Below are 23863 nucleotides of genomic sequence, written 5' to 3' on the forward strand. Positions count from 1 at the left end.
ATCTCGAATATCAATTTCTTCGGTTTTGCACCTGGCTTGTAACGCGATTGATACTTGGTACTTTTCACAGATTCGAGCTCCTTCTGGAGGTTTTCAATGGAGGCCCTTTCTTGGGCCAGCTCTGCTTGGGCCTTCTCGTAGGCCGCTTTCATCTCTGCGAGCGTCATCTCTTCAGTAGTCATGGTGTGTAGGGAGATTTTGTGTGAAACCTAGTTAATGTCCCCACAGACGGCGCCAAACTGTTTATGCCAAATTTCGTCTAGGGGCGACCTTTGGCTTGGGTCGACACTAACTAAACGAGGATTAAATAAAGGAAGACAAAAGAGACACGACACAAAGAAGTGTTGACGCGGAAAACCCAAGAATAAGGTAAAAAACCGCGGATAGCTATGAGGCTATCAATCCACTAAGTTTCCTATATGATTGTTTGCGTATTATTCTAGAAATCAATGTAACAAAATTAAAAGGCGAATACAAGAGTAATATGAATGCTTTTATAGCTTGAGAGTATGAGAGCTTGATTTAACCCCCCTTCTAATATCCTGCTGCTAAGCTTTTATATGCAGAAGATAACGGCTCCATTGGTTGGGAGAATCCCTATCCTTTAGGGATTTTCCCCTGATCGTCGCCCATGACCGTTTCTGGTCTCCAACGTCCTCCGTATTCCTTGGCGACTCCTTGGACCTATTCTGCTTGTGTGGCGGCGTCAGCTACCTTGGGCTTTGGGCTTCTGATCTTGACCTATTTCCACTTATCTTCTTCGTCGATCGTTGCTACTTCTTTGTCGCTAGTATCCTGTCGCTAGTCTTGTGTCGCCTGGACCCTCGTCGACTATGGTCACACTCGACGTGTTCATCCGACGCGATGTGTACCTGTGATATGACGATACCTGGAAGACACGACATGATCAATCGTCAAAGCAGTTATGTCGTTAGTACAGAAAGTGGGATAACAAACATATTGCACCAAGTACCCCTGAGGTTTGATATTATGCATGAAATACCTCAACCATTGTGTAGAGTTAAAGAAAGGCTATGAGCATTACCAAAGTTTTGACGGGAGAGGTTTAGATTAAAGGTTCATAACAATCAAATGATCATGAAATTAAACTACATACATCCAATTACCTCAAAGAATTCATTTTATACTAGTTCTCAAACAGTAGTAACAGAAGGTACAAAAGAGAAGACCGTGTTTGATGGTGCAACCATGAATATATTTCAGCTGTTCCAATGCACCAGCATTCACACAAGCAGGTAAAACACTCATTGTTAAAAATTCAGCTGAAAATCCATCATTTTTCATTCAGATAATTAAATAGACACAGAGCATCGAAATATCGTTCATGGATTACAAATCCTTTAATCATTGAACTCCAAGAAACCTCAGTCTTCTCCATTACCAAGTCAAAAACTTTTGACAACTTCTAAACTATTATCACATTTACTATACATATCTACCAAAGAATTCTGAACTTAAACTTGATTATCTAAGCCATTTCATATGCCATTTGCATGGATTTTCTTCCCCCAATTCATGTGATTTCAACTCAACAGTTGATGGTAAGACTGCAAGTCCAGTGTACAGGTTCATTCTTATTCCTTCATTCCTCATTTTCACCAATAATGCCATGGACTTTCTCGTATGCCCATGTCGAAAATTGTTGAAATCATCAAGTTCCACACGACATGATCCTTTTAAGACATTATCTTGAACATCAAACTCGCATTCTTTAAGCTACCTAGTTTGGAGTACATAGTCAACAATGCAGTGCTTGCATCTAAATCTGGAATAAGGTCACTAATAACAATTATACCATGAACCAACACCCCTAATTTCTAGGATTTCAGTTTTGTGCTAGCTCTCAAAAGATTGATCAAAGAGACCGAATTCGGCCAAATATTCTCCTCCATCATTTTCTTAAACACCCCAAAACAATTCATAGGGCCGGGTTCATATTATGTTAACTAGATCTCAACTATCAGAGAATTCCAATTATCCAATTCTCTCGAACAGTTTACGTGCATTTTCAAACTCACTAAATTCACAATAAAACTCAGCTAAACCCTCTTTCACTTGCTCATTAACATCAAACCCAAGTTTAATTTAACAAACGCCCATGTATCTTTCTACCACAACGAACATCGATTACACGCTTACAAGACCTATTATCAGAATCGTATGAAAATTCATCTGGGTACATCGAATTTGACACCATCTTTGCGTATAGAAAAATGGTTTGTGTAAATTCACTAGATTTTGCAAGAATTTGAAAGAACCCTGTTGTAAATTTTCGAATTTGGGTTGAAAATTGAATTGAAAACGTGCAAAGAGGGGCTATGGAGGCCAAGATTACTATATGATTCAACACTTGCGATATGGTAATCCCAGAGAATTTCTCACTATATCACTCTTTGTTTTAGGGATTCAAGGTCACTCTAATGGTGTAAGAGAATAGAGAAATGTCGAGGAAGGAAGTTAATTGGGAAGTTAGGTTTTGAATTTTTTTTTGGTTATGTCGCCAGAATGGGGAAGTAAAGGAAAAAAGGTAAAAACTGACTAACGAAAAGTTAACATCCGTAAGACAAAATGGCATTTTGAGATATTATATCATATGCCAGCGGTATTTGGTACATTATGGAAAGTTTAGAGGAATTTAGTGCATTAAGCTAAACCTCACGGACATTTCATGAAAAATCCATTTTTTTTTGTTTTAATGTGAGGAGATCAATTTCTCATGGGAGTTTGCACAGGTACCTCGATGGCAATCTCTCACGGAAATTTTTTCCATACCCAAGACTCGAATCCGAAATATTGGTTAAGGAGCAAGAGAGACCCTTAGCTACTCATACCAACCTCAATCGGTATTTAATTGTTTATTTTGGAGAGGAGAAAAGTCAAGTTTAATTCGGAGTTTGGAGTATGTTTTGTACATATATGGAAAGAGAGAGAAAATAGGAAAAAGTATGTTATGTTCTTGAAAAGGATCTGCCATATTGTGGTAAAAGCTCTTTTTAGCAACTTCTACGATCAGCGATCACTTTTGAATTTGTCGTGGTCAATTTCTAATTATTTAATTTTGCCGTTTTCTTCATGCAATGTTCTAAATTTTGGGTTTATCTTCCTATTCTTTTCTGCTCTCCTAATTAATTGATTTTGCCACTTTTTCCTTGGCACTTTCAATCACCGTAAAACTCCAAAGCATGCACCTCAAAGGCTCCAAATTATCCCATTAAGGAAATATCACAAATTAAAACTGGTATGAGAGGTTCAGAAACCCATTTGCATACCAATTCTCAGAATATATTCGAGCAATTTGCTTGGTTTGTAAGATTAATAATCAAACCATAATAACGCTTAAATTAAACACACAATACGATAAACAATAAGATAAATTAAAAATTAAAGGGCAAATAAGCTATCATTACAAAAATTTGTATCTTTTATGACAACTTAATAACGACGGGTAAAAATCTCGTCGCAAAAGGACTTTTGCGACGGGGATAACAACCCAACAAAGACGGGAACAACCGTCGTAAATGTTTTTTATGACGGGTTAACGACGGGATTTTCCATTAACGACGACCCCCTTTTATGACGGGTTCACGACGGAAAATCCCGTCGTTAATCAACAATTATTGGCCTTTAGAGACGGGATTTCCCGTCGTTAATAGTACAATTTCTTTTAGTGTATAATAAAGAACAAGAATTAAGACAAAATCAAGTCATGATCGAAGGGCGATTATGTTAGCATTGCTCGAGTCAACATTGAATTCGAAGTTAATTTAAGATATTATTGATATTATTCCGTCAAAAAAATATATTATTTAATTAATCCCACTTACATGGACCTCGTCCACGCTATAATTAGCGTGAACCAGGGAGTTTTTGTAAATTAACGTGAACCGGGTAATCGCCGTCTTCTATTATAGAAAATATAGGTTATGTAAAGTAACTGTATTTTCAGAATAGTAACTATGAAAAAATAATAATAAGATAGTCATTTCAATAAGAATAATTATTCTATCCAAAGAGTAACCATATCATATAGAAATGTAATTTGAACTGTAAAACAATTACTATAAAAAATAAGAATAATTATATATTCATTCTTGCAGACAAAAAGAGTATATTATAGAAACTATAGGTTCTGTAAAGTAACTATATATTCAAAATAGTAACTATGAAAAAATAACAATAATATAGTCATTTCGATAAGAATAATTATTCTATCCAAAGAGCATCTATATCATATAGAAAAGTAATTTTAACTGTAAAACAATTACTATAAAAATAAGAATAATTATATATTCATTCTTGCAGACAAAATAGTAAATTATAGAAACTATAGGTTCTGTAAAGTAACTATATCTTTAAAATAGTAACTATGAAAATAATAATAATATAGTCATTTCGATAAGAATAATTATTCTATCCAAACAGTAACTATATCATATAGAAAAGTAACTTTAACTGTAGAACAATTACTATATTATAAAATAAACAATATGATATATAGATGCTTTAGAGGTCATATAGTAACTTTTACTATTATATAGTTACTATTGTATATCACATAATCACTGAAATAAAAAAGAGTAATTATATCAAAAGTAACAGTAATTACAACTCCTGAACAGTAATAAAGAAAACATTAACTACTTGGTTAGTTGTTTTAGCTACGACATTCTAATTATTTGCATCTATTAAATAAACCAGGTTAAAATCAAATATTTTTTGAACTAAAAAATACTAATCGACACGTCCACGTCTATTTTTTCCACCAGCACGTCATCTCCTTCCTCTACCACGTCCTTGGTTTCCATTGTTGTCAGGATTTTCTTATTCTCTTGCTTTTGTTTTCCTTGCAAAATTTATTCTTTGCACGACTTTAATTCTGGGCCATCATCTTCGTATTTCTGAATCAATAATATTTAAACTAAGTTAATGATTTAACATTTAAATATGAAAAAATAACATAGTAACTATATATGTAAAACATATAGTTTCTATTATGCATCATATAGTAACTCTTAGAATTAACGATGGTAAGATACTCGCAGAATTGCCGATATAGTTATTATTATTGTTATAGTCATATAGTTACTGTCATAATAATATAGTCACTTTTATTACTAATAACATAGAGTACAAAGAAAGAACATAAAAAGAACATAAAAGAACATAATGATAACATAGTAACTATTTAAAACATATAGTTACTATTATACATGATATAGTATCTCTTAATTAATATTAATGATAGTCATATATAAGCAGGGTTGCATATATAGTTATTGTTATGATCATATAGTTATTGTGATCATAACATAGTAACTCTTATTATTAATAACATCGAGGACAACAAACAACATAAAAATAACATTATAATATACATAAAACAATATACCAAACATATAGTTACTATAATACAAGATATAGTACCTATAAATATTATTGATGGTCATTTAGTCACAAATTTGCAAACATAGTTGGTGTGATAATAATATAGTAACTCGATCCATAATATAGTAACCACATCACTAAAATTGTAGAATAACATAAAAAACATGCACATAACATAATAAACTAACATAGTACCTATTTCAAACATACAATAACTATTCAAGAAAATAAACATATGGTAACAAATCATGATAAAATAAACATAATACATATTTCAAACATATAGTAACTATATAAATATATAGTAACTATTGAAGAAAATAAACACATGGTAACAAATCATGATAAAATAAACATAGTACCTATTTCAAATATATAGTAACTACATAAACCATATAGTAACTATATAAAATATATAGTGACTATTATTATAATATAGTAACTATTGTACACATATAGTAACCATTATAATCATATAATCACTATCTAAGAAGCGGACAAAAATATAATCTAAATAACATAGTACATAATGTAATCGTATAATAACTATTATTTATCAAAAAGTTACTATAAACTGTTCATAACATAATAACTATTTTAAACACATAGTTACTGTTTTAAACTTATAATAACTTTCTAAAAAATATAGTAACTATTTTAAACACATAGTTACCGTTTTAAAGTTATAGTAACTTTTTAAAAAATATAGTTACTCTAAAAACTACTACTAACATAAACACAACGAACATTCCAGTGACAAAAATACTATTTCGCAATGTAAATTAAAGGTGACTATATCATTTATATACTAACTATGTGAAACACTAACCCTAATTTCAACAAAATAACAAACATTTCAAATCACTCAACAAAATAATAACTGTTGTACACATATAGTAACTATTGTACACATATAGTAACCATTAAAATAATATAGTAACTATTGTACACATTTAGTAACCATTAAAATTACATAGTACCTCTTTAAACCATATAGTTACTATATTACTCATATAGTTACTATTTAAAATCGTGAAGTCACTGATCAAATTCGCGAAGTGAAAACGATATTTCGGTAAAACACAAACATTAATTTCTCCAAAACCACAAATATTTTCAATTTTACATAAAAATAGACTTAAACTTCTTTAAAAAACAACAAACCGAGATGTGATCTCTAAAAATTCTAGCAAAGATTTGTAGACGAGCGCGAATTCTTCGTTTCGATTTCGGCAACGACGAACCTCCTTCTTGATCTACTACTTCCTCCAATTTTTCCTCATCTAATAGATCCGATTATAAGAATTATAAGATAATTACGAAGAAAATCGAACAAAACCTAGAAATTTGGGCTAAATTTTGAAAAGTATTGAGAGAAAATGAAGAGAGAGAAAATGAAGAGAGATAAATGAACATAATGTAGATCTGAAATTTTGAAAAATAAAAAAGTTTAAAACGTATATAAAGTGGGATAGACACAAATCGCATTGAAACTCTATAAAACACATAGTAACTCTTTAAAATAAATAGTTACTGTAATACGCATATAATTACTATTTAAAATCACAAAATAATTGTCACGTGACAGTTACACATGTTGCCCATACAAATTACTCCATTGCCCTAGTCCACGCTAACTTAGCGTGGACCAGGTTTATATTAGTGTAAATATTATTTAATTCGGAGTAGTGTTTTTTGTACAATTGAACGTGCCCTCTGTAATGATAAAAAAACAACCTATTTACATATAAAATCTAGGTTTTTGGACTAGCCGTCGCAGTCTTCTTTGTTGTTCTTGTTTCCTATTTTGCTTTATCGAGGAAGTATTATACTTCATCTGTTCCTTAAAAATTGCATGGTGGTTGACTTTACCCTTTTCAATGCATACTTTGACTTAATATCTCGAATTATGTAAAAAAAAAAACTTATAAAAGTTGATGTTTAGAAGATATATATATCGATACAAATCTAAGAAGATCTCACATGACTATAATTTTTCTTAGATAAGAGTTACAAACGGTGACTAAAGGTTTAGTATGAATAGCGTAAAAAAATAAGATGGTGCGATATTTATAGAACAGAGGAAGTATGATATTCTGGCTTACAGAATATTTTGTTGACTATCTCTATTACATAAGGGAAGAGGGGAGGGGCATTTTGGTAATTCCACTTTTCGTGTCCCCCTAGGAATAGACTACTATACCCCCATCCTTCATTCCAAACCCTAGAAATTGTTAAACGTATTTTTCTTTCGTTAATCAATTACAAAACAAACAAAATAAATAAAAATAAACCAAAGGGGGAGAGAAGAACGCCGCAGCGAAGGCGATTTTCCAACCATCAACTAGACCAATGCAGTAGCTATCTATGTCGCCGCCTCCACCGCTGGAGTTACGCATCGCTGCCTCACGCAACCGGTGAGGTCCAGTTTATTAGATCGGTCGATGTTGAGTGAGCCCACACCGGTGGAGCCCATACTACGCCAACTAGGTTGTACTGGTAAAAATCCTAGAAAGTTCAAATTTCAAATTCGAGTGAAGTAACGAATGGATCGAAACGAAGAACAAGAGAATCAGCGTAAAGTAACACACGAAAGAACAAGGTCAGTAATCGTGGATTTTTCTAACAATTTAAGCATGTTTTTGTTAATTTTGTTGATATTTATCGATATTCTTATTATTTTCGATTTTTCAAAAATAAATAAATTATTTCGATTTGATTTGTAATGACCTTAATTTCTTTTGTGCTGTGATTTATAATAATGATTTATAATAATAATAATAATTCTATTTTTGAAGTGCATAAATTGGATTTTGGTGAAGATGATGATGATGGAGGAGAGAGAAAGGGATATGACGTTTGGCTTTCGGATGTGGTACATACAGGTTAGCGGGTGAGGAGAATACACCATTGCCAAAGATTGATAAAGTAATAAGAGTGACCATGTTTCAATTCAATTTCCTATTTTTCCATTTAACCGTTGTACTATAGTCATGTAATCTGGAGATCTCATATAAGAAAATTTCAGACCCATACTCGAGAAACAAGGTGACGAAATTGTAAAGCATTCAAAAAAAGATTAACGAAATCTGCCCTAAATTCAACAAAATCGAATGAAATAGCAGTAAAAAAAACATAACAAAAGAACCCTAAAATTATCAGAATCGAATTCGCAACAAAAAACACGCAAATATCATAAAATACATAAAATCAAATGGAGAACCATAAATCAACCCTAAAAACAACCAAATCGCACAAACATTATAAATTAAAACAATTCGAAGAAAGCAAAGAGTGTGAAAATTGAATCCCTACAGCAATGAATGAATGAAGCGAAGGCAAAACGTCGAGGGCAGCAGGAGGTCGACGAATTTTTCTCTCTCCCGCCCTTTCTTTTTCTCTCTGTAGATCGGGGTTAAAGACTGACGAAAAATCGAAAGATAACGCGGTATCCTTAAAGGCTGAAGTCTGAAGCACCATTGAGAAGTTGCTTTGAGGAGAGAGAAAATGGATCTGATTGTTGAAAGAGGAGGGAGAAAGAGAAAACCAGGTCGAAGGAGGAAAGAAATGAATGGCAGAGCCAAAAGAGAAAAACGGAAGTAAAGAAAGGAAAAGATGGGAGGGCATAAACGTCTGCACACTTTCCGCAAGTTAAAGACAAAAAATAAAATAAGGCACAAAATTATGAGTAAGAAACTGATAGGTTATGATACATATGACAAAACATAAATCATGCGGAAAAACCATAAAGCCAGGAAAGCATATTATTTACGCATAATCATTTAGCATAGTTTAGATGCATACACTTTGTTGCGTGCCCTCCCTAGCTGCGCCCGAACCGAACAAGAACAAGTCTTTAGGACTCCAAATGTCGTCCCTCCATAGATAGTCCACAGCACGTCCGGAATCGCCTTAAGCTTGACCAACTAGAATCGCCCTTAAGGTAGTATAGATTTCGGCTGATTAGGGGCAAGAGAGTGGCTGATTTTTCTTCAAAATCTTACCTTTAGAATACTTCAATTGCTCCTATAAATTATGACCCTAGGCACCTATTTATAGAGGTATGGAAAAGGAACTGGAATCCTATTAGGATACGAATTAATTTAATTAGAATCCTGCTAGGACTCTATTAAATAAACTTTATCTAATAGGTTTAGGATTTAATCTTTTATCGAATCCCGATAGCTTTAGGATTCGCACACGAGCATCGCACGAGCACCGTACACCCGCGCAGGCCTTGCGGCCCACGCTGAGCGCACAACGCCTCGGCCCATGCCCGCTGCCTGTGTCCGCGCGCGCGCCCAAGGCCTTGGCTGGGCCTGGCTTGCGTTGGGCCTGGTCGAGGCTTGGCGTGTGTTGTTGATGCGTGTGGCTTGCTGGGCGACGGCCTGGCTTCGTGCTGGGCCTTCGTCTAGCGAGCCTCGTCCGATGCTAATTCGTACGATACGCTTCCGATTAAATTCCCGATTCCGGAATTCATTTCCGATACGAACAATATTTAATATTTCCGATTCTGGAATTAATTTCCGTTTCGAACAAATATTTAATATTTCCGTTTCTGGAATTATTTTTGGATTCCGATAATATTTTCGATTCTGACAATATTTCCGTTTCCGGCAATATTTCCAATTCCGGTAATATTTCCATTTCCGATAATATTTTTCGATACGTACCCTGTTTCCGTTTCCGGTAACATCTACGGCTTGGATAATATTTATATTTCCGATACGATCCATATTTCCGTTTCCGCTAATATCATCGTTTCCGGAGTATTCTTTTCTTGCTTGTGACGATCTCAGCTCCCACTGAAACCAAGATCCGTCGATTCCGAATATCCATAGACGGAGTATTTAATGCCATTAATTACTTGATCCGTTTATGTACTATTTGTCTGACCCTACGGGTTCAGTCAAGAGTAAGATGTGGATTAATATCATTAATTCCACTTGAACTGAAGCGGCCTGTAGCTAGGCATTCAGCTCACTTGATCTCACTGAATTATTAACTTGTTAATTAATACTGAACCGCATTTATTAGACTTAACATTGAATGCATACTTGGACCAAGGGCACTATTTCCTTCAGAAACTGGTTTTGAAAGATCTCCGGTTTCTTTGATTCTTTCTTAAGTATAATATTATCAAAGAAAATATATATTTCAGGTACACGGTTTCTTATATTTTTCCTAAGAAACCACCCTTCTAAGATAATTGGTTTCTTTATCTAAGTAACCTAATAAGTGACTTATGCGGTGCCCAAGCAATGGTTCCTTATCCCATTTTTGTAGTATTGTGGGGTGATCTTAAAACACTGTTTTGAATCCGATTAGGGCCAGAATAGTCGAATTTCCGACACTTTACGAATTCAGAATCACTTTCTAAAACATATCCAATAAAGCAGAAACAATTCGAAAATTCACGAAAAAATTCGACAATTATAACAAACATATAAACATGCTAATAAGGACTTTGAATACATGTAGCTCATGATACCACTGTAGGGGTTTACAGTTAAATACATAACATGATAGAGGAATAACCGCGAAGCCAGGAAGCATGTATAAAGTACAGATCAAGCATTTCTTACGTTTGTAGCGTGTTTTCCCTTTGTTCAACGAACACGAACACGAACAAGAACTCCAAATGTCGTTCCTCTACTTGGTTCACCGACACATTCACATCCGTCTTGAGATTGATGGCTTAGACCTCACTCAAGATAGTTTAGCTTTTGGGATGAACACTCTAATGGAGGCACAAAGAGAATTAGGGTTTCTCTTGGCTTAGGTTAAAATAATATGATACTATTTCCTTTAGTCTCCCACTTGTCCTTAGGGACAAGTGTGCATTACCTAATTCCTTTGTCGCTCGATGCTTGCTCTTGAACATAAGGTAAGAGCTGTCATCCTTATTATGTCCAGAGGTGTTTCTCGGTTTCAGAGTTCAACTGATCAAATAAACAGATAATCATAACCTATGATTCATCTGAGCACGACCATGCATTTTACAGTTTTTAGCTCTCCGAGTGGCCTTGTACAACTTTTAAGCATCTCATCCCGATTTATGGGAGGACAATCCCAATCTTGCGATCTTGAGATTAGACTTCGTTTGATAGGTGATTACCTGAGCGTTGCCTTTATAGCCTCCTTTTACGGTGCGACGGTTGGTCAACGTCAAAGCAACCAGTTCTCAAACAAGTAATCTCAAATCACTCAAGTATTGAGGATTTAGTGTTTATAATTTTTAATGAAATTTACTTATGAAAGATTTTCATCTCTTACAGTAAAGTTTCATAGGTCTGTCCGATACTAGTCTTCCCAAAGTCAGTATCTATGCAAATGATTTTGACATTGCCATGTCCACATAGTTCAAGAAACAGAACTACTAGTCATCTTGCATTCTAGTCGTCTAAAGTTTTCTATGCGTACAATTTTATAGAAAACTCCGACCAGGGACCATTTTCAATCTTTGCCATTCAAGTTCACTTGATAAACATTTCTTAGTCACAGGACTGGTCCTGACAGTCTATCTTGAATATATCGTCAAATTGAAGGGACTCATCATTTAATAAACCACAAATTAAATGGAAAAAATGAATTCTATTCATTTATTGTGAATGATTAACCAATAATGTTTTACAAAGAATTAAACTCTAAAACTTTAAAACATTAAACAAGGACATCAAAGCCATTCTCCAATATGCTTGATTCCCATAGCTGTAGTGTGCGAGTTGTGCTTCGCCTGCGGCAGAGGTTTAGTCAATGGATCTGATATGTTGTCATCAGTTCCAATCTTGCTTATCTCGACTTCTTTTCTTTCAACGAACTCTCGTAGAAGGTGAAATCTACGAAGTACATGCTTCACTCTTTGGTGGTGTCTAGGCTCCTTTGCTTGTGCAATAGCTCCGTTATTATCACAATACAGGGCTATTGGTCCTTTAATGGAGGGGACTACACCAAGTTCACCTATGAACTTCCTTAGCCATATAGCTTCCTTTGCTGCTTCATGTGCAACAATGTACTCCGCTTCAGTTGTAGAATCCGCAATGGTGCTTTGCTTAGCACTTTTCCAGCTTACTGCACCTCCGTTGAGGCAGAAGACAAACCCAGACTGTGATTTGAAATCATCTTTGTCGGTTTGGAAACTTGAGTCCGTATAGCCTTTAACAATTAATTCATCATCTCCACCATAGACCAGGAAGTCATCTTTGTGCCTTTTCAGGTACTTCAGAATATTCTTGGCAGCAGTCCAATGTGCCACTCCTGGGTCTGACTGGTATCTGCTCGTAGCACTGAGTGCATACGCAACATCCGAGCGTGTACATATCATAGCATACATTATTGAACCAATCAATGATGCATACGGAATCCCATTCATTCGTCTACACTCGTCAAGTGTTTTTGGGCACTGAGTCTTGCTTAGAGTCATTCCATGAGACATGGGTAGGTAGCCTCGCTTGGAGTCTGCCATCTTGAACCTTTCAAGCACCTTATTGATATAAGTGCTTTGACTAAGTCCAATCATCTTTTTAGATCTATCTCTGTAAATCTTGATGCCCAATATGTATTGTGCTTCTCCTAGATCCTTCATCGAAAAACATTTCCCAAGCCAAATCTTGAAAGAGTTCAACATAGGAATGTCATTTCCGATAAGTAATATGTCGTCGACATATAATACTAGGAAAGCAATTTTGCTCCCATTGACCTTCTTGTATACACAAGATTCGTCTGCGTTCTTAATGAAACCAAAGTCACTGACTGCTTCATCAAAACATATATTCCAGCTCCTTGATGCCTGCTTCAATCCGTAGAGTTATTTCTTTAGCTTGCATACCTTTTTAGCATTCTTTGGATCCTCAAAACCTTCAGGCTGTGTCATAAACACAATTTCTGTTAAAACGCTGTTTAAGAAAGCGGTTTTGACATCCATCTGCCATATTTCGTAATCGTAATATGCAGCGATTGCTAACATTATCCGAATAGACTTTAGCATTGCAACTGGTGAAAAGGTTTCATCGTAATCCACATCGTGGACTTGCCTGTAACCTTTTGCAACCAATCTAGCTTTGAAAACTTCAAGTTTCCCATCCTTGTCCTTTTTCAGTTTGAAAACCCATTTGCTTCCAATGGCTTGGTAGCCATCTGGCAAATCGACCAAATCCCATACTTGGTTTTCTGACATGGAGTCTAATTCAGATTGCATGGCTTCTTGCCATTGCTTGGAGCTAGGGCTCGTCATAGCTTGTTTGTAAGTCGCAGGTTCATCACTTTCAAGTAATAGAACGTCACAACTCTCGTTCGTAAAAATACCTAAGTACCTTTCCGGTTTAGGTCTATATCTCTGCGATCTACGCGGGGTTACATCTCTAGATTGACCATAATTCTCACCAGATACTTCTAAAGATCTCTGAGTTTCATCCTGAATGTCATCTTGAGCATTCTCTAGAGTTTGTTGTTCGACTCGAATTTCTTCGAGGTCTACTTTTCCCCCACTTGTCATTTTGGAAATGTGATTCTTCTCCAAAAAGACACCATCTCGAGCAACAAACACCTTGTTCTCAGATGTATTGTAGAAGTAATACCCCTTTGTTTCCTTTGGATAGCCCACAAGGATACATTTGTCAGATTTCGGATGAAGTTTGTCTGAAATTAATCGTTTGACGTATACTTCACATCCCCAAATCTTAAGAAAAGACACTTTTGGAGGCTTTCCAAACCATAACTCATATGGAGTCTTTTCGACAGCTTTAGACGGAGCTCTATTTATAATGAGTGCAGCTGTATTTAGTGCATGTCCCCAAAATTCTAATGGAAGTTCGGCCTGTCCCATCATTGACCTAACCATGTCTAGCAAGGTTTTGTTCCTCCGTTTAGACACACCGTTCCATTGTGGTGTTCCAGGAGGAGTCAATTCTGATAGAATTCCACATTCTTTCAGATGGTCATCAAATTCATAGCTCAGATATTCACCGCCTCTATCAGACCGCAGTGCCTTAATCTTCTTGCCTAATTGATTCTCTACTTCACTCTGAAATTCCTTGAATTCGTCAAAGGATTCAGACTTATGCTTCATTAGGTAGACATAACCATATCTACTGAAGTCATCAGTGAAAGTGATAAAGTAGCTGAAACCACCTCTAGTATTTGTACTCATTGGTTCACATACATCTGTATGGATTAAACCCAATAGTTCAGTTGCTCTTTCTCTAACTTTAGAGAAAGGTTGCTTTGTCATTTTGCCAATTAAACATGATTCGCACTTACCATAATCCTCTAAGTCAAATGGTTTTAGAATTCCTTCGTCTGAAGTTTTTCCACGCGTTTCAAGTTTATATGGCCTAATCGACAATGCCACAGATAGGTGAGATCTGAATCATCCTTTTTGGCCATTTTGGTATTTATGTTATATACTTGTTTGTCGTGATCTAATAAATAAAGTCCATTGACTAATCTAGCAGATCCATAAAACATCTCTTTAAAATAAAACGAACAACTATTGTCTTTTATTAAAAAGGAAAATCCCTTAGCATCTAAGCAAGAAACTGAAATGATGTTTATAGTAAGACTTGGAACATGGAAACAATCTTCCAGTTCCAAAACTAGCCCAGAGGGCAACGACAAATAATAAGTTCCTACAACTAATGCAGCAATCCATGCTCCATTTCCCACTCGTAGGTCGACTTCACCCTTGCTTAACCTTCTACTTCTTCTTAGTCCCTGTGGATTGGAACATAAGTGTGAGCCACAACCAGTATCTAATACCCAAGAAGTTGAATTAGCAAGTATACAGTCTATAACTAAAATACCTGAAGATGGAACGTCTGTTCCGTTCTTCTGATCTTCCTTTAGCTTTGGACATTCTCTTTTGTAATGGCCTATTCCATCACAATAAAGACAGCTTGATGTGGACTTGTCCTGCTTTGATTTAGCATTGCCCTTGGACTTTCCACTCTTCTTGAAGTGTCTCCCTCTAGCCTTGAGTAAATCTTTGGCTTCACAGTCGAGTACTATCTCAGCCTTTCTGACAACGTGAACAAACTCTGCAACTGTTTCTTTTCTTGGTTCACTTAGGTATAGTTGCTTGAAGCGACCAAACCCACTGTGTAGTGAATTGAGCAAGATGGAGACTGCCATTCTTTCGCTTATTGGTGTTCCTAGTAGACTTAGGCGATCAAAGTATGAAAGCATAAGCTCCACATGGAACCTTATAGGGACTCCTACCCTGTGTTTAGTGCGAAGGAGCTGAGCATGTGTTTCTTGGACTTCCATCCTATAACACCTGTTGGCAGAAGTAACCTTTAGACTAGTCATTGATTCGATCAACTCATGGACGTTAAGGTCCCTGTCCTCCGTGCTTCGACGACAGATATCCCTCAGATTCTTGATGAGCGTAAAAGGTTCGTAAGCTACAAACCTTCTAGCCCATTCATCAGGAATATTGCTCAGCATGAGACTCATAACCTTTTTGAGATCCGCATCCCAGGCGGCAAATCTTTCAGGGGTCATGTCTCTGGCATAGTAGCTTGGCATGGGATGTAACAGTACATACTCAAGACCATTGAGTATGACTATTTCAACTAGCCTAGCTTCCCATTCAAGAAAATTTGTTAGGTTCAACTTGTCCATAAGCTCAGAACCCATGATGATGTTTTGATTGTTGTTTGCCATAATTAAAACTACAATTGAAAAGAATAAACAAATAAATAACCATTCACAGTTTCTCTTAATAAACTTAAATTCTAGCATACATGCATAATTCAATGTTCATTAAGCATTTCATTCAAGTTATGTGTTACGGCAGGTGTGAATAAAATGATTCCAAGATCCTAAAATCCATTGAAGAATTAAGCACATTATGTATTTAGACTCAATTCTAAAATCTTTTAGGTAAGCAAAGGCCTTTTGCTAATAGTCTAGAAACTACTCTTGGTTGATAGGTACGTCTAAGAACTTATTAGGTAAACCTATCGATTTTGCCACGACATAAAAGGACTCCTTACTTATATCGTTGAGTTTCACCAAAACTAACATGTACTTACAATTATTTGTGTACCTTACCCCTTTAGTATCGACAAGTAACACCTCGCTATGGCGGAAAACTATTACTAAGATCGATGTAAAGGATATCCAAGTAAGTATTATTTTGGCATGGCACCTTTTAACTCAATTTTTAAGTTTGGAACTTAAGGTTCTTACTATGTTGGTTAGATTTTAAGTGAACTAAAATCCTTAATCATGCAACATAATTAAGCAACAATCTCATGCATAATTAAGACATATTTAAAGCAATAAATAACTTAAAGCATGCATAAGATAAATGTGATCTAGTATGGCCCGACTTTATCTTGAAGCTTCAACTTCAAAGTCCGTCTCGAAAATGGAAACTTCCTCTTGAATTTCACCGTGGGAGGCGCCATTTTCTCCAAATAGGATAAGCTATAATTAAAACTAATTACAACTATTTGATGTTACGCAGACCATATTTAAATTGAAAAACAAATTTGGTACTTTAGACCAATTACATTCAAATTAATGGTACGCATACCATATTTTCTATCCTATTTGGGCCATACTAGTCACTTCATAACCTGAAAAACAGTACATATACAATATATACCATTCATCCATTCATTATCATGAATGGCCCACATAATTGGTTAGTTAAAACACATTGTATGCATCATATAAACATTTGCAGCAATTAATCAAGGGCACCAATAATCTACCAATTATTCAGTCCTTATTAATTCTAATCAAGTTGTTTAACCTTAAAGGATTTGTAGACCTAATCAAGAGTTTATGACTAAAAAGGGCTCCCACTTAAACCAATAAATTCATATGCTTTACTAATTTTAAACATAAAAATGTATTTCTAGTCTAACAGGAAACATACAAATTTAATTAAAATTTAAAGCTCATATAAATTTATAATTGAATCCATTTATTTAATTTATTTTTCAGTCGAATTTTAAATTAATTCAAGGTTTTTAATTTTAGTAAAATAATTAGAATAAATAAAATTTATAATAATTATAATATTCAAAATTAAAATCCAAGAAAACGATTTAAATTATTAATTTTAAAATTAATTAAAATTACATGAACTGAAAATTTCAAATTAAAATTTAAAACTCGACAATCGTAACATGACGAGCACTTGGGCTTGCGCCCAAGCCCCATCAATTGCACGACCATCGCTGGCCCATGGCACATCATCGCAGCAGCCACGCGCAAACGCAGCAAGCCAAGCTACGCTTGCGCGCAGCCTGCCTGCCCATAGCATCGCAGTAGCTACGATGGTGCTCGCTCGCTCGCTCGCGCAAGCAAGCGCTCGAGGCCACGCGTGTTGGTGCGCTTAGCTGCGATCGCTGGGCGACCAGCTCTCGCCCTCACACGCGCGCCTCTGCTCGTGCCATGCCATTGCTGCTCGCCAATCGCCCACATGCGCGCAGCACTCGACACAAGGCAGGGCTGCTGCCTTGTGCTCGCGCGCCACTTGCCTTGCTCGCTGCATTCGTACCGCATGGGCGACGAGCTCCCTTGCTCGTCGTCGCATGCCCGCACTATACAACACCCCTTAAGGGTAACACGTAGCGTCCATTGCTTTGTGCGTGCAAGTTTTATGAGCGATTGCATAAAAATTTAAAATTTTTAATTCAAAATTAATGACAAATTAATAAAACATACTTCCTCCGTTTTTTTATAATTGCACCATCTTGGTTTTAGCACTATTATGTTATTCTTATATAGTTATTTTTTGTGATTTATATGTGAGGAAAAATATACTCATGTGGGATCTTGTTAGATTCGTCTCGAAATATACTTTCAAATTATCAAATTTTTATAATTTTTTAAAATGTATAATGAGAGATACTAGTAGTTAAAATAGTGCATTGGCAAGCGTGAAATCCCAGATGGTGCAATTAAAAAAAATTGGAGGAAGTATTAATTTCATAATTTTAGGGCGAAAAATCGAAAATTTATTAATCAATTAATTTCCGATTAATCATGGATTCAAATCTAGGTCATAAAAATTTAAAATTTAACACAAATTAACAATTTTTATGGTGGTTTTTAATCATAGGTATCTAATTAAATTATTAATTAATTATGAAAAACAAATCAATTCTAAATTATTCGAATTTCAACAAATTAGTCATAATTACAAATTAGATTGTATAATTAACAAGGTTAGGCATTCAAACTTGTTAAAACTATACAGTAGGTCAATCAAAAATTCAAGATTTATCAACAAGAATCGCAAATATTTAATTTAACATCTTAAATTTACAAACTTTTTCGTTCGAAAAACTAAAACCTCCGAAAAGTCATAGCTAGGCTTTGAATTTGGGAATTCTGGGTTCGGCCGAAAAAGACTTTTTTTGTCAAAATTTTAGAATGCCTTTTACATGCGGAATTGACACAAAAATCACTCGATTTGGATGAGTAACGATGAAACTGCCGAAAAACTGCGTATATATAATTAAATAAACGCAATTTGCAATTAATTAAGAATTACGAAAATTAATCACCCCTTTTAATTCCTTGCAAATTTGTAATATTTAACCATGTTTATGCAATTTAGATTATGAAAATAATAAGAGGCTCGTGATACCACTGATAGGTTATGATACATATGACAAAACTTAAATCATCCGGAAAAACCATAAAGCCAGGAAAGCATATTATTTACACATAATCATTTAGCATAGTTTAGATGTATGCACTTTGTTGCGTGCCCTCCCTAGCTGCGCCCGAACCGAACAAGAACAAGTCTTTAGGACTCCAAGTGTCGTCCCTCCGTAGATAGTCCACAGCACGTCCGGATCCGCCTTAAGCTTGACCAACTAGAATCGCCCTTAAGGTAGTATAGATTTCGGCTGATTAGGGGCAAGAGAGTGGCTGATTTTTCTTCAAAATCTTACCTTTAGAATACTTCAATTGTTCCTATAAATTATGACCTTAGGCACCTGAAGGAAATAATGCCCTTGGTCCAAGTATGCATTTAATGTTAAGTCTAATAAATGCGGTTCAGTATTAATTAACAAGTTAATAATTCAGTGAGATCAAGTTAATCATTCACAATAAATGAATAGAATTCATTTTTCCATTTCATTTTAATTAAATTTGTATGTTTCCGGTTAGACTAGAAATACATTTTTATGTTTAAAATTAGTAAAGCATATGAATTTATTGGTTTAAGTGGGAGCCCTTTTTAGTCATAAACTCTTGATTAGGTCTACAAATCCTTAAGGTTAAAACAACTTGATTAGAATTAATAAGGACTGAATAATTGGTAGATTATTGGTGCCCTTGATTAATTGCTGCAAATGTTTATATGATGCATACAATGTGTTTTAACTAACCAATTATGTGGGCCATTCATGATAATGAATGGATGAATGGTATATATTGTATATGTACTGTTTTTCAGGTTATGAAGTGACTAGTATGGCCCAAATAGGATAGAAAATATGGTATGCGTACCATTAATTTGAATGTAATTGGTCTAAAGTACCAAATTTGTTTTTCAATTTAAATATGGTCTGCGTAACATCAAATAGTTGTAATTAGTTTTAATTATAGCTTATCCTATTTGGAGAAAATGGCGCCTCCCACGGAGATTTTCAAGACGGACTTTGAAGTTGAAGCTTCCAGATGAAGTCGGGCCATACTAGATCACATTTATCTTATGCATGTTTTAAGTTATTTATTGCTTTTAAATATGTCCTAAAATGCATGAGATCAAAGCTTGATTATTTTGTATGATTAAGGATTTTAGTTCACTTAAAATCTAACCAACATAGTAAGAGCCTTAAGTTCCAAACTTAAAAATTGAGTTAAAAGGTGCCATGCCAAAATATACACTTGCTTGGATATCCTTTACATCAATCTAGTAATAGTTTTCGGTCAGCGAGGTGTTGCTTATTGGTCCTAAAGGGGCAAGGTACACAAATAATTGTGAGTACATGTTAGTTTTGGTGAAACTCAACGATATAAGTAAGGAGTCCTTTTATGTCGTGGCAAAATCGATAGGTTTACCTAATAAGTTCTTAGACGTACCTATCAACCAAGAATAGTTTCTAGACTATTAGCAAAAGGCTTTTGCTTACCTAAGATGTTTTAGGATTAAGTCGACAAACTGTGCTTAATTCTTCAATGATTTTAGGATCTTGGAATCATTTTATTCACACCTGCCGGAACACATAACTTGAATAAAATGCTTAATGAACATTAAATTATGCATGTATGCTAGAATTTAAGTTTATTAAGAGAAACTGTGAATGATTATTTATTTGTTTATTCTTTTCAATTGTAGTTTTAACTATGGCAAACAACAATCAAAACATCATCATGGGTTCTGAGCTTATGGTCAAGCTGAACCTGGCAAATTTTCTTGAATGGGAAGCTAAGCTAGTTGAAATAGTCAGACTCAATGGACTTGAGTATGTACTATTACATCCCATGCCAAGCTACTATGCCAGAGACATGACCCCTGAGAGATTTTTCGCCTCGGATGCGGATCTCAAAAAGGTTATGAGTCTCATGCTGAACAATATCCCTGATGATTGGGCTAGAAGGTTTGTAGCCTATGAACCTTTCACGCTCATCAAGAATCTGAGGGATATCTGTCGTGGAAGAACGGAGGACAGGGACCTGAACGTCCATGAGTTGATTGAATCAATGTCTGGTCTAAAGGTTAGTTCTCCCAACAGGTGTTATAGGATGGAAGTCCAAGAAACACATGTTCAGCTCCTTCGCACTAAACAGAGGGTAGGCGTCCCACTGAGGTGGGTTTGGTCGCTTCAAGCAACTATATCTAAGTGAACACCAATAAGCGAAAGGATGGCAGTCTCTATCTTGCTCAATTCACTACACAGTGGGTTTGGTCGCTTCAAGCAACTATATCTAAGTGAACCAAGACAAGAAACAGTTGCAGAATTTGTTCACCTTGTCAGAAAGGCTGAGATAATACTGGACTGTGAAGCCAAAGATTTACTAAAGGCTAGAAGGAGACCGTTCAAAAAAAGTGGAAAGTCCAAGGGCAATGCTAAATCAAAGCAGGACAAGTCCACATCAAGCTGTCTTTATTGTGATGGAATAGGCCATTACAAAAGAGAATGTCCAAAGCTAAAGGAAGATCAGAAGAACGGAACAGTCGTTCCATCTTCAGGTATTTTCGTTATAGACTGTATACTTGCTAATTCAAATTCTTGGGTATTAGATACAGGTTGTGGCTCACACTTATGTTCCAATCCACAGGGACTAAGAGGAAGTAGAAAGTGAAGCAAGGGTGAAGTCGACCTACGAGTGGGAAATGGAGCACGGATTGCTGCATTAGCTGTAGGAACTTATTATTTGTCGTTGCCCTCCGGGCTAGTTTTGGAACTGGAAGAATGTTTCCATGTTCCAAGTCTTACTAAAAACATCATTTCAGTTTCTTGCTTAGATGCTAAGGGATTTTCCTTTTTAATAAAAGACAATAGTTGTTCGTTTTATTTTAAAGAGATGTTTTATGGATCTGCTAGATTAGTCAATGGACTTTATTTATTAGATCACGACAAACAAGTTTATAACATAAATACCAAAAAGGCCAAAAAGGATGATTCAGATCTCACCTATCTGTGGCATTGTCGATTAGGCCATATAAACTTGAAACGCTTAGAAAGACTTCAAAAGGAAGGAATTCTAGAACCATTTGACTTAGAGGATTATGGTAGATGCGAATCATGTTTACTTGGCAAAATGACAAAGCAACCTTTCTCTAAAGTTGGAGAAAGAGCAACTGAGCTATTGGGTTTAATCCATACAGATGTATGTGGACCAATGAGTACAAATGCTAGAGGTGGTTTCAGCTACTTTATCACTTTCACTGATGACTTCAGTAGATATGGTTATGTCTACCTAATGAAGCATAAGTCTGAATCCTTTGACAAATTCAAAGAATTTCAGAGTGAAGTAGAGAATCAATTAGGCAAGAAGATTAAGGCACTGCGGTCTGATAGAGGCGGTGAATATCTGAGCTATGAATTTGATGACCATCTGAAAGAATGTGGAATTCTATCAGAATTGGCTCCTCCTGGAACACCACAATGGAACGGTGTGTCGGAACGGAGGAACAGAACCTTGCTAGACATGGTCAGGTCAATGATGGGTCAGGCCGAACTTCCATTAGAATTTTGGGGACATGCACTAAAAACAGCTGCACTCACTATAAATAGAGCACCGTCTAAAGCTGTCGAAAAGACTCCATATGAGTTATGGTTTGGAAAGCCTCCAAATGTGTCTTTTCTTAAGATTTGGGGATGTGAAGTATACGTCAAACGATTATTTTCAGACAAACTTCATCCAAAATCTGACAAATGTATCCTTGTGGGCTATCCAAAGGAAACAAAGGGGTATTACTTCTACAATACATCTGAGAACAAAGTGTTTGTTGCTCGAGATGGTGTCTTTTTGGAGAAAGATCACATTTCCAAAATGACAAGTGGGAGAAAAGTAGACCTCGAAGAAATTCGAGTCGAACAACAAACTCTAGAGAATGCTCAAGATGACATTCAGGTTGAAACTCAGAGATCTTTAGAAGAATCTGGTGAGAATCATGGTCAATCTAGAAATGTTACCCCGCGTAGATCGCAAAGATATAGATCTCAACCGGAAAGGTACTTAGGTATTTTGACGAACGAGAGCTATGACGTTCTATTACTTGAAAGTGATGAACCTGCGACTTACACACAAGCTATGACGAGCCCTAGCTCCAAGCAATGGCAAGAAGCCATGCAATCTGAATTAGACTCCATGTCTGAAAACCAAGTATGGGATTTGGTCGATTTGCCAGATGGCTACCAAGCCATTGGAAGCAAATGGGTTTTCAAACTGAAAAAGGACAAGGATGGAAAACTTGGCGTTTTCAAAGCTAGATTGGTTGCAAAAGGTTACAGGCAAGTCCACGGTGTGGATTACGATGAAACTTTTTCAGCAGTTGCAATGCTAAAGTCTATTCGGATAATGTTAGCAATCGCTGCATATTACGATTACGAAATATGGCAGATGGATGTCAAAACTGCTTTCTTAAACGGCGTTTTAACAGAAACTGTGTTTATGACACAGCCAGAAGGTTTTGAGGAACCAAAGAATGCTAAAAAGGTAGGCAAGCTAAAGAAATCAATCTATGGATTGAAGCAGGCATCCAGGAGCTGGAATATACGTTTTGATGAAGCAGTCAGTGATTTTGGTTTCATCAAGAACGCAGACGAATCTTGTGTATACAAGAAGGTCAGTGGGAGCAAAATTGCTTTCCTAGTATTATATGTCGACGACATATTACTTATCGCAAATGACATTCCTTTGTTGAACTCTGTCAAGATTTGGCTTGGGAAATGTTTTTCGATGAAGGATCTAGGAGAAGCACAGTACATATTGGGCATCAAGATTTACAGAGATAGATCTAAAAAGATGATTG

General features: G+C 35.7%; 1 pseudogene; it reads right to left on the reverse strand.

The window, feature by feature from the left end:
• Positions 1–1137: 1137 nt before the first annotated feature.
• The window catches only part of LOC110795926 (pentatricopeptide repeat-containing protein At1g11290, chloroplastic-like), a 34527-nt pseudogene continuing 11801 nt past the window's right edge, over positions 1138–23863 (reverse strand).

Source organism: Spinacia oleracea, chromosome 3, assembly GCF_020520425.1.
Source record: "Spinacia oleracea cultivar Varoflay chromosome 3, BTI_SOV_V1, whole genome shotgun sequence".
In the NCBI taxonomy this organism is placed as follows: Eukaryota; Viridiplantae; Streptophyta; class Magnoliopsida; order Caryophyllales; family Amaranthaceae; genus Spinacia; species Spinacia oleracea.